The 12,455-nt window shown below is 47.8% G+C and overlaps 1 protein-coding gene across 6 annotated transcripts in view; it reads right to left on the bottom strand.

Moving 5' to 3' along the window:
- RAD52 (RAD52 DNA repair protein) overlaps window positions 1-12,455 on the bottom strand; it is a 322,154-nt gene that overhangs the window by 132,422 nt on the left and 177,277 nt on the right. The window lies entirely within an intron of this gene.

The raw sequence follows: 12,455 nt of genomic DNA, 5'->3' as shown, positions 1-12,455 counted from the left end.
AATTGCATTGATAGATTTTTTTTTTTTAAATCTTTTTTTATTGAGTTTTCATAGGAATACAAATTGCCCACGCAGGGGCCAAACATTGCCCATGCAGGGGCCATCCTCCAAATGCAGCAACCGGCCACATAAGGACACATTCTCATAACATACAATCTGTTCCCGATGCAGCAACAGGCCGCAGCAGGGGAACTTAAAACAACCACAACCTTAACTAGCTATACCCCAATGTGGGGAGAGGGTATTACAGAAGGTATTCATGCTACATGGTATATAGACAGGACAGAATATCATAGTAACATTTGGGTCAACCTATTGTCCCACTATGACCTTAATGAGGAATTATGGAGTAAACACTACATCAGTTGCCGTAGTGTCATCATCCAACCAGCAGGTCCACACCTTCTCAAATTTTTGCTGGCAACCCCTGTTCGAGTAGGTGGCCTTATAGAGGGGTAAACTAGCATTCACCAGGTTTTTCCAGAATTTGATAGAAGGGGGAGACGATTGCTTCCAGGTCATGGTGATGGCCTTTCGTGCATAATACAATAACAAGGATATAAGTGTTTTCCTAGCTCTGAGGATCGACATCTGCTCCACCAGCCCCAGCAGGCAATATTTAGGGTCATAAGGGATACTAATCTTAGTGGTCTTGCCTATCACCAGGAGAACCTCCTTCCAGTAACCTTCAATCGCTGGACAAGTCCAGAAAATGTGAATGAAGTCTCCCGGCTGATAGGAGCATCGCCAGCACGCCGAGGAAAGCGTTGGCGACATTTGATGCAATCTGTGGGGCGTATAATGGGCCCTGTGAACAATTTTGTATTGGACCAGTTTGTCCCTGGCTGATACCAAAGGGGAGAATGGGAAGTCCCAAACCTCCCTCCAGTCGTCGTCATCTAACTCCGGTATGTCCCCCACCCATTTCCTGCGGAGGGAGGACAGCTCGGGGACGGCAGCAACCAGCAGGGACCCATAAATCTGAGACATGGGTTTCTCCAGGTCTTTTACCCGAAGGATGGATTCAAGCTCAGAGTATTCTAACACAACCGGCTGACCCAAAAATTGACATCGATATGCATGAGCTATTTGGAGATATCGGAAATGGGCCCACGCTGGCACATTAAATTTAGTGCGTAGTATATGAAAGGGAGTAAGTTCCCCGTTAGTGATGACATGTTTAAGAGTCAGTATTTTATATTTGGCCCAGGCCTGCGGGTCCGGGATGGTATTGAACTGCGGAAGGTTAGGATTCAGCCACAAGGGGGTGTGGGGAGACCAGGAGTTCGGCAGGGATGCCCTCAGCGCCTCCCCCACCTTCCACGCCCTGATAGTGGTGCGCATAGAAGGGGTGAGGCAGTGAGGAGTTTTTAGCCCCCTGAATATCAACCCCCTCAGGGCCTCCAGAGACCCCACTATAGCTGCCTCCAGGACCGTTGCAGCATTGGTCAGGTCCGGCCGCAACCACCAGTGGGCGGTTACGAGCTGAGTAGCTAAGAAATATTTGTGGCAATCAGGAAGAGCCAACCCCCCATTACCCACAGGCCTGGTGAGAGTGGTGTATCGGAATCTAGGGGACTTGGGGCCCCAAATGAAGGAGAGGAAAAGTTGCTTCAGGGAGTTAAAGAAGGTTTTAGTCAGCCATTGCGGAGAGTTCCTAAAAATATATGTAAGTTTGGGGAGAATCTTCATTTTAAGAAGGTTAATGCGACCTATAAGGGAGAGGGGAAGATTGCCCCACGCCTTCAATTTGGACTTGATCCCTACCAGTACAGGTTCAAGATTGAGCCGAACAAAGTCCCTGCTCTCTCTTGAGATAATAATACCCAAATAGGTAAACCTATCCACCCACTGAAGCGTGGTAGAGGATGGAGAGGTCCTGGCCCCCTCGTCCACCAGGAAGAGTTGAGACTTATGCCAATTTACCTTCAACCCGGTGAAGACAGAGAAGGCATCCATAATCTCGAGTGTGCCCCGCAAAGAGTCACCAGGATCGCTCAGAAAAAGCAGCAGATCATCTGCATAGAAAGCCACTCTCTCCTCCAGCCAGCCCACCCGAAGACCACGGACCTCAGCCGAACTCCTGAGAGCCTCAGCAATAGGTTCCATGGCCAGGGCAAACAAGGCCGGGGAGAGAGGGCATCCCTGCCTGGTGCCCCTCTGCAGGGGGAACGAAGGAGACAGGGAGCCATTCAATTTAATGCATGCCAGGGGGCCGGTGTACAGTGTGCGTATCCAGGCAATAAACCGCAGTGGGAAACCCATTCTTCTAAGCACCTCCCACAGATACACCCATTCCACCGTATCAAATGCCTTTTCCATATCGAGAGTAGCAATAGTCCTAGTGCCTTGATTATCATGGGGGGCATGTATGTTGGAAAACAGTCTACGGATATTGATATCCGTGGACCTACCTGGCATAAAGCCAGTTTGATCAGAATCAGAGATTTGATTACTTTATTAAGTCTAATGGCCAGTATTTTGGTCAATATTTTTAAATCACAATTGAGGAGTGCTATCGGCCTGTAAGAGGCACATTGTTTGGGGTCCTTATTAGGCTTTGGAATGAGAACAATATGGGCCTCTCTCATAGAAGGAGGCAGGGAGCCCTGCTGAAGACACGCACAATACACCTGAGCCAACCTGGGGGCAAGCAGTTCTACATGGGCTCTATAATACTCTATGGGTAGCCCATCCGGCCCCGGGGTCTTCCCTGCCGGGAAGGACCCGATGGCCATCGTGACCTCCTCTGGCGTAATCTCCGAAACAAGGAGCTGTCGCTCCGCATCAGAGAGCCACCCCAATGCCAGCGTATCTAACAGTGAGGTCATTGGTGCAGGGTCAAAGCCCGGAGGGAGTGAGGAGACATACAGAGAGGTATAAAACCTGGTGAATGCAGATAAAATATCCTCCGGAGAGGTAACCAGTGCTCCGTCCTCCGTGAGTATTTCAGGTATAACCGCTACAGGCCTGTCCTGTTGCGCCAGCAACTTGCTATTCTTATCTCCATATTCAAAGTACTTCTGTCTGCTGTCTTGTAGACCCAGCCTGGTGGTGTTGGAGACATGGAGATGCAGTTCTCGCCTGAGCGACAAAAGGTGCTCGAAATTGTGGACCGTCGTCGAGGCGGAGTACCGATCCAAAGCCTCCTCAACTCTGTTCTGCAGAGCAGATACCTTATCCCCAAGCTCCGCCCTGACTGCCGCCACGGCAGAGATATACTGTCCCCTACCGCAGGCCTTGGAAGCATCCCATGTCATCTCCAGGGAGGCTGACCCCGCATTGCGCACCCAGTAGTCCTGCAAGGAGGGAGCAACTCTATCGTGAACTGTGACATTATTGATCCAATGGGGCTGTAGCCTCCAAAGGGCTTTACTCCTTGTCTTGGTGGTCCTGATAATCAATTTAAGGGGGTGGTGATCCGATAAACCGGAGGGTAGGTAGCCAGCCTCCTGGACATTAGCCAGGAGGAGGTAATTTGCAAATGCCAGATCAATGCGGGAGGACGTTCGGAACGTGGAGGAAAAACAGGAATATGCTCTATCCTGGGGGTGAAGCCACCTCCACACCTCCTGGAGGTCTGTTGCAAGGGCCCACGTACCCAGATCAGGATTGAAAGTCGCTTGAGGGGAGGGCCTATCTAGGTCACGGGACAATGTGGCATTAAAATCACCCATAACCAGGACACACGCCGGGCAATGCGGAGCCAACCTCTCATATAAAGTATACAGAACCTGCACCTGGCTTGGAGGAGGCAGATACACATTAATAATAACATATTTCTTATTATAGATGCAACACCACCATAGCAAATTTCCCCTGGGGATCCAAGTGAACCTCATGGATCATACAGGGCACTCGCTTACTAATCAGTATCGACACTCCTCGAGAGTACGAGGAGTAGGTCGCATGCAGCGCCCTTTGCACCCAGGGTTTTTTCAGAGCCAGAACCTTGCTACCAGTTAGGTGTGTTTCCTGCAGCAGGACTATATGGGGTTTATGTAATTTTAGGTATTGAAATAACAGTGAACGCTTGTATTTGGAGTTGAGTCCTCTGACGTTCCAGGATATTATAGTTAGCGACTCTGTATCAGAGGAGGCCATCACGGGACGTCAGGGGAAAACAAAAACAGGATGATCCCAGACAACCAGTAGGTGTAAGCAAACCCAAATTCAGTACACATACTCTTCAGTATACGAACAGCACAGAATGTAAACTTAGCTTTAAGGCAAAAAACCCTCTCCCCACAGAACATATAAAACCCTACCCCAACATCATAAAAACCAAGGTCTATGACCAAAACATTAGGCCATCTACCCATACAAACCGATGCGGGGTTCCTTCCCATAACTTTAGAACTTTCAGATCACTGAGGCCCCCGGATGGTGGGCCACAGGTGGGTACAGTCCCTCCTAGTAGAGTCTGCACCAATTTCGGAGAGAAGTCCAGACTTGGAGGGAAACGGGGAGGGGAAGTAGACAGAGGGTCCGTCTCAAACAAAAAGTGGGCAATTTAGTGACCTCCAGCGGAGCTCCTTATGCAGGAGTAAACACATGCTATCTCGCGATGCAGGACAAAACAATCAAGCTGTAAGGGCAAAGCTGGACTCCGTGGGGAGAAAGGGCTGGGAATAAATGTTGCCAGAATCAGCGGCCATCCAGCCAAGCCGCCGCAGCCTCCGAGGTGTCAAAGAAGCGAGTGTTATCACCATCGGTAATTCGTAACCTGCTGGGATACAGAAGACCAAAACGAATTCCTCTCTCTCTGAGCCGGCGTCTCACATCGGTAAAGGACTTGCGAGAGAAGTCCGGAAAGAATAGTAGTTTGGTATTCTCATATTTGATTTCAGGCATGGCACGAGCCGCCGCCAGGATGCGGTCCCTGTCGCGGTAATTCAACAGCCGCAGCAGGAAGGGGCGCGGAGGCGCTCCAGGCCTCGGAGGGAGTGGTGGGACCCTGTGGGCTCTCTCCACCACAAAGGTGGGCGGTAACTCCCCCAGGTTGAACAAGGTGGACAGGAGTCCTTCAGCAAACCCGTTCAGGAAGTCCAAGTATGCGGATATTATTGCGCCTGAGGCGATTTTCAGTATCTATTGCACGTTCTTGTAGCGCCTTCACCTGAATCTGCAAGGCCTTCACTTCCCTGGAGTCTGAGCGGACCGCATCCTCCACCACGGAGAGTCTATCCTCCACCTCAGCGACACGGGAGCGGAACTTATCCATGTCCTGGCGGATGAGACCAACATCTACACTCAAGAAGTCTATCTTGGCTGTCAGAGTTTCTTTACAGGATGTTATGGCCGCCAAGATCTCCGCTCCCGTGGGAGCCCCCACCCCCCCGGAATCCGCGGCCTCCCACACATCAGACGCCATCACAGCCGCGGAACGCCTTGTAGATGAGGCAGCAGCCGGCAGGGGGGCACGAGGAGTCCTGGAGCCGGATTTAGAGCAGCGGGTCTTAGGGTGGCCCATCCGAGGTGCACCCCGCCGTGAGGGAGGATCTTGGAGGATGCTGTTGGTGAAGAGCCTGTTGCTAGCCAGAAGGAGCTGTAAGGTCCGAGGGTAGGAGTGAGGTGAACCACCCGCTCAGGGTCCGGGCCCCCAGCAGGACACTAACCCAGCAGGGGGAGACACAGAGGGCAGAACGGTACCTATGCTGCTGGGCACACAGGGGAGGGGGGAGGGCAGTGCAATCACCCCCAGGGCACAGCGGGAGTCTCTGGTAGAGGAACCCTATGGCGGGGTAGCACTACACTGAAGGACCAAGGATAGGGATGAGTCCAAGAGAGCAGGGCGCCAGATGGTGCCTATAAGGGGTCCCCCTCTCCTCCCCCGGCCCCCCCTCCGACCAACCTCAGTCCAGAAACCTCCAGCGGGCATAGATGGAGCTGATGCCCTGCCTCCCGCAGACAGCGGAGCCCCAGGCCACGGATGATGGGTGCAGAGTAGGCCGCAAGATGGCTGTGAGGGCCGATGGAGCAAACAGTCCCGCCGAGCTCTATCCGCTGAACAGGCTCCACAAATTCTAGCTGAGCTGGGTGGAGGAGACCTCCGATGGTCCCGAGAGACAAGCAGGGGACTCCCCAGGTGTGTGTAGGAGGAGGATGGCGGCCGATTGCGAGGCCGCAAGATGGCGGCGAGCCTCGGACACTCCGGAGCAGCCGCAAGGGATCCACTTAGCGCATCCAGCCCCCACACCGTCCCACATTGTCCCAGGGATGTCCGCCGTGTAGTCGCTGCGGTGCACTGCCTCCGCACCCGCAGATCGCGGCACCGGAGCCCGGGGGAGCGGAGGCGAGGTAGGCCGCAAGATGGCGGCGGCTCCACAGAGCAGGAGGCCAAACACAGCGCTGTAATCCCTCGATCGGCGGCCGAGCAGGACAATATCCACCGAGGCTGCTGCGAATGATAGCAGGCGTCAGGCAGGGGTGATGCTGAGACTTTTCCTGCGATATAGGGCCCAGGATGGATGCGGATGGAATCAGGATGGCGGAGCTCCTCTGAAACACGTCCTGCTCCTCTTACATCCGGACACGCCCCCGATAGATTTTTTTAAAATTATTATTATTGTTATTTTGTTATTATACCCATGCACCCTTGTCAGAACATTAAGATATTACATTAACCACTTTCAGACCGGACCAATTTGCTGGTCAAAGACCAGACCACTTTTTGCGATTCGGCACTGCGTCGCTTTGACTGACAATTGCGCGGTCGTGCGACGTGGCTCCCAAACAAAATTGACGTCCTTTTTTTCCCACAAATAGAGCTTTCTTTTGGTGGTATTTGATCACCCCTGCGGTTTTTATTTTTTGCGCTATAAACAAAAATAGAGCGACAATTTTGAAAAAACCGCATTCTTTTTTACCTTTTGTTATAATAAATATCCCCCAAAAATATATAAAAAACATTTTTTTCCCTCAATTTAGGCCGATACGTATTCTTCTACATATTTTTGGTTAAAAAAAATCGCAATAAGCGATTATTGATTGGTTTGCGCAAAAGTTATAGCGTTTACAAAATAGGGATAGTTTTATAGCATTTTTATTAATAATTTTTTATTATTATTTTTTTTACTAGTAATGGTGGCGATCTGCGATTTTTATTGTGACTGCGACATTGTTGGGGACCCATCGGACATTTTTGACACATTTTTGGGACCATTGTCATATATACAGTAATCACTGCTATATAAATGCAGTGATTCCTGTGTAAATGACACTGGCAGTGAAAGGGTTAACCAGTGGGTGGCAGTGTAGGGGTTAAGTGTTCCTAGGGGTGTGTTACTAACTGTGGGGGGGTTGGGCTTTCATTTAGTGTACACTGATCTCTGCTCCAATCACATGGAGCAGAGATCAGCGTCACTAGTTGCTAGGCAGAATGGAAAAATGTTGTTTACACAGCATTTCCTCCATTCGGCCGCTCCGTGAGACGATCGCGGGGATGCCCGCGGCGATTGAGTCCGCGGGTCCCGCGACCGGACTCACGGGGGTCCCAACCAGCGCGGGAGCGCGCCACCGGCGGCGCGCTCCCGATGGCAGGGCGGCATCGAATATTGGATGTACCTGTACGCCAATATGCCTGCCCGTGCTATTCTGTCGACGTATATCGTCGTGCGCTGGTCGGGAAGTGGTTAATGAGGTGTTCTGTAGGATAGTAACCAGGTATAGTCACTTATATGGACTTACACATTGGCATTTAGACATAGTCAAGGTGGAGCAGATGCTGTCATTCAAATATTTAATTTAACCTTGCCCCCTAGGAGGGACAACAACATTCGACAGCAGCGGCTTATACATTGCCATTATTTCCAAGGCACGAGTGCTTTTTGTTTTTATAACCCCGGTACAGTTTTTTGCAGCCGGCAGCTTGCTTTCTCATGAAAGCGGTCCGATAGGCTCATGCGCCGCTGGAGCGCTTTCTGAAGTGGCGGGAGGGGGCCCCCGGCCAGTGTTTCTTGGGCTTAACATTTCTGACCGATCCGACAGTACGGCCGGCTGCTCCCATAGGCAATCAAAGAGTAGATACGCTTTGATTGCCTCTATGGCCTTGGAGGACCAAAGCGACATAATGGCGCCACTTCCGGTCCAGGCTGGAAGTAAATTATTTTTTCTAAAGCAAAAGATAAAAAATATAATTGTTTTTCTGATCTTTTGCTTTTAAAGGTAAAGAACAGATTTGGGGTCTTTTTGACCCCAGATATTCTCCATAAACAGGACGTGTCATCCTCATTTCTATTATAAGGATGTTTACATTCCTTGTAATAGGAATAAAAGTGATAAAATAAATAAATAAAAAGACAGTGTAAAAATAAAATAAATAAGAAAAAAAAAAAAAAAAAAGACTAAAACGACCTCATCCCTCTATGCTTGCGTGCAGAAGCAAACGCATTAATAAGTTGCGCTTGCATATGTAAAACAGTGTTCATTCCACACGTGAGGTATCGCCACGAACGTTAGAGCAAGAGCAATAATTATAGCGCTAGACCTCCTCTGCAACTCTAAACAGCTAACCTGTAAAGGCATTTAAAACTTTGCCTATGGAAATGTTTAAGTACCATAGTTTGTCGGCATTCCACAAGGTATCTATTTACTCAGCATAACATTATTGTTCACATTTTACAAAAAGTTTGGGGTATATATAGTCCTTTTTTTTATTAACCACCTAAATACAGGGCACGTTCCCCCTTCCTGTCAAGCCAATTTTCAGCTTTCAGCGCAGTTGCATTTTAAATGACAATTGCGCGGTCAAGCAACACTGTACCCAAACAACATTTTTATCATTTTGTTCCCACAAATAGAGCTTCTGGTGTTATTTGATCACCACTGGGGTTATTTTTTACTAAATTAAAAAAAAAGAATGAACATTTTGAAAAAAAAAAAAAATTTTTGTTTCTGTTATAAGATTTTGTAAAGTACGTTTTCTCCTTCACTGATGAGGCAGCACTGACAGGCACGGATGGGGTGGTACTGATGATGGGCACTAATATGCATCACCGATGGGCACTGATATGCATGGGCATTGATATTTCGCACTGATGGGTACTTATATATGGCACTGATGAGGAGGCACCGGCAAGCATTACTGACGGGCACTGATTGGCATCTGTAATAGCCACCGATTGGCATGACCAGTGGTCATGGGTGGGAATCCTGATAATTATCTAGCACAGACTCCCCTCCTGTCAAGAGAGCAGCCGATTGGCCTATCCTGCTGGACGTCATATAACCTCCAATCGGGATGATGAAACCAATTTCTGTCTGTCATTCTTCTATTTGGTGAGCGGGAAGTGGTTAAAATGTATCTTGCGTTTGAAAAACTGATGCACAAATACCGTGTAACATAAACAAATTACAATGATCACCATTTTCTTCCCTAGGGTCTCTGTTAAAAAAAAAAAAAATAATAATATAATGTTTGGGGGTAGTAAGTAATCTTCTAGCAAAAAATACTGATTTAAAAGTGCCAGAAAAAAGCCTGGTCTGCAAATGGTTTAAAAAACAAACAAACAAAAAAAAAAAAGTTTCCTCTCTGCAAGTGGTCAGTTTATTTACAGCAGCTGGACAAGTGATTAACCACTTTCGGACCCCCCACCCCCCGTAGGAGATACGCTGCTACAGGGTGGCCCCCCTGTGCAGAATCACAAATTTATACTGTACGTGATTTCCCACTTTTGCCTTGCCGGCAGCCTGCTTCTACTGTGATTCTATCTGCAAGTGCTAAGCAATGGATGTCAGACTGCACCAGCCGATCTTTCGGCAGACACACAGAATGGAGCTCTGCCTATGTAAACAAAGCAGAGCTCCATTCTGACAGGGGGAAGTGGATTTTGTCTCCCTGCAAACAGAGAATAAAATCCATCACTTCCCTTAGTAATAGCAGCACACAGTTTACACAAAACACTGGCTACTCACACAGTTAACCCTTTGATCGCCCTAGATGTTTATCCCCTTCCCAGCCAGTGTCATTAGTACAGTGAAAGTGCATATTTTTAGCACTGATCACTGTATTAGTGTCACTGGTTGCCGTAAGTGTCAATTAGTGTCCACTTGTCTGCCGCCATATTGCAGCCCCACTATAAGTAATTTATCGCCGCTATTGCTACCCTGTTTCCCCGAAAATAAGACCTAGTGTGATTGTCAGTGATGGCTACAATATAAGCCTTACCCCCAAATAAGCCCTAGTTAAAGTCCTTGTAGGTCTTATTTTCAGGGAAGGGCTTATTTTCTGGGGAAACAGGGTAGGGCTTATTTGGAGGATAGGGTCTATATTGCAGCCATCACTGACAATCAGGCTAGGTCTTATTTTCGGGGAAACAGGGTAGTATAAAAATAAATAAATAAAAATCTGGTATATATACCATAGTTTGTAGACAGTATAACTTTTGCACAAACCAATCAATATACGCTTATTGGTATTTTTTTTACCAAAAATATGTAGCAGAATACATATTGGCTTAAATATATGAAGAAATTTAATTTAATTTTCTCTAGCAGAATTAAAAAATATTGGGTTTTCTTTTCAAAAAATTGTCGGCATTTTTTGTTTATAGTGCAAAAACCACCAAGGAAGAAAAAAAATGACATTTTATTTGGGCACAGCGTTGCATAACTGTGCAAATAAGTGGTTAAAGAAAAGCTACAGGATTTTCAGGTGGTTAAAAAAAAAATGTTGGCTTATATACCACCTGGTGGACTCCCTCATACATTTTCCTTAGGATTTAAAGGGGTTGTAAAGGTAAATGTTTTTTCACCTCAATGCATTCTATGCATTAAGGTGAAAAAACATCTGACAGTGCTGGCGCCCCCAGCCCCCCCATTTTACTTAGCTCACCCCTCGAAAGTCCCGCTCTTGTCCCCCGACGTCTTTTCCACCGTTCAGCCTGGCCGCTGATTGGCTGGAGTGGATGGATGGAAAGCAGCGCAGCCATTGGCTCGCGCTGTTGTCAATCACATCCACTGATGCGGAGCGCCGGGGGGAGGGGCTGTGTGATACAGCGAGCGGCTATAGCCGCCGGCTGTATCACGGGAGCGTGCCCGCAGATGCTTCTCACCATGCGAGGGAGCTCGCATGAACGTGAGAAGCACCTGCAGGAGGAAGCCGAGACAACCACCAAGGGACCCCAGAAGAGCAGGGCCACTCTGTGCAAAACGAGCTGCACAGTGGAGGTAAGTATAACATGTTTGTTATTTAAAAAAAAAAAAAAATTCACTTTACAATCCCTTTAAAGGCAACAAATGATTAGCTCAAGAAGAAGCACATTAAGACCATGGAGTGGCCTAGCCAGTCTCCAGACCTTAAAAGGGGTTGTAACCCCTCGTATTTTTTCACTTTAATGCATCAAGGTGAAAAAACACCTGCCAGTGACCGGCCCCCTAGCCTCCCCCACCGTTTTACTTACCTGAGCACTGGAACTTCACCCGGCAGGGACACATTGTCCCTCTCCTCTGGGTTCTCAGCTCTTGATTGAATAGATTGATAGCAGCACAGCCATTGGCTCCCACTGCTGTCAATCAAATCCAATGACACGGGTGCCGGGGCCGCGTCACACATTCGGCGGCTATGGAACCTGAATGATGGACTCGGGAGCGTGCCCCGCAAAGTAACCTCCAGGGAGAGCGCTTCTCCTAGGGGGTTATCTGATATAGGGAGGAGCCACGAGAGCCACCGAGGGACCCCAGAAGACTGTGTTCGGGGCCACTCTGTGCAAAACGAGCTGCACAGTGGAGGTAAGTATGACATGTTTATTTTTATTTTTTTTAAATATTCAAAGCTTTACAATCACTTTAATCCTATAGAACATTTATGGATGGAGCTAAAACTGCGAGTTGCCAAGAGACAGCCAAGAAACCTTAAGGATTTAGAGAAGATCTGTAAAGAAGAGTGAACCAAGATCCCTCCTGAGATATGGGCAAACCTGGTAACCAACTACAAGAAATGCCTTACCTCTGTGCTTGCCAACAAGGGTTTCTCCACTAAGTACTAAGTCAAATTTTGCTCGGGGATCAAATACTTATTTTACTCACTGAAGCGCAACTCAATTTATAAAAAATGTTATCATGTGTTTTTTCTGTATTTTAGGTTGATATTCTGACTCCATCATTTAAAATATAACTATAATAAAAATGATAGACCCTTCATTTCTTTGTAAGTGGACAAACGTACAAAATCTGCAGGGGATCAAATAATTATTTTCCACACTGTATTTGTCCTAGTAAACATAGAAAACGAGAGAGTGATGGAAAATCCAAAATGGTATGGTCATCACCAGAACTGGAGATGGGAAGAAATCTTGCACACTTGTTCTGGTGACAGCTGTCTAAAAGGAAATTTTCTTCCCCTTCCTGCTGTGCCTTTGGGACAGAAAGTAAGGAATAAGTCTGGAATTTTTTTTAAAAATGAAACCCAACAGGGGTCTTTAACTATGCACAATGTGAAACCACTTAAAAAAAAT

This window comes from Lithobates pipiens, unplaced genomic scaffold, assembly GCF_037356315.1.
Source record: "Lithobates pipiens isolate NorthernLeopardFrog02 unplaced genomic scaffold, aLitPip1_a1.2 Scaffold_8, whole genome shotgun sequence".
In the NCBI taxonomy this organism is placed as follows: domain Eukaryota; kingdom Metazoa; phylum Chordata; class Amphibia; order Anura; family Ranidae; genus Lithobates; species Lithobates pipiens.
The sequence above is the reverse complement of the archived record's forward strand: the minus strand, read 5'-3'. Positions and strand labels throughout refer to the sequence as shown.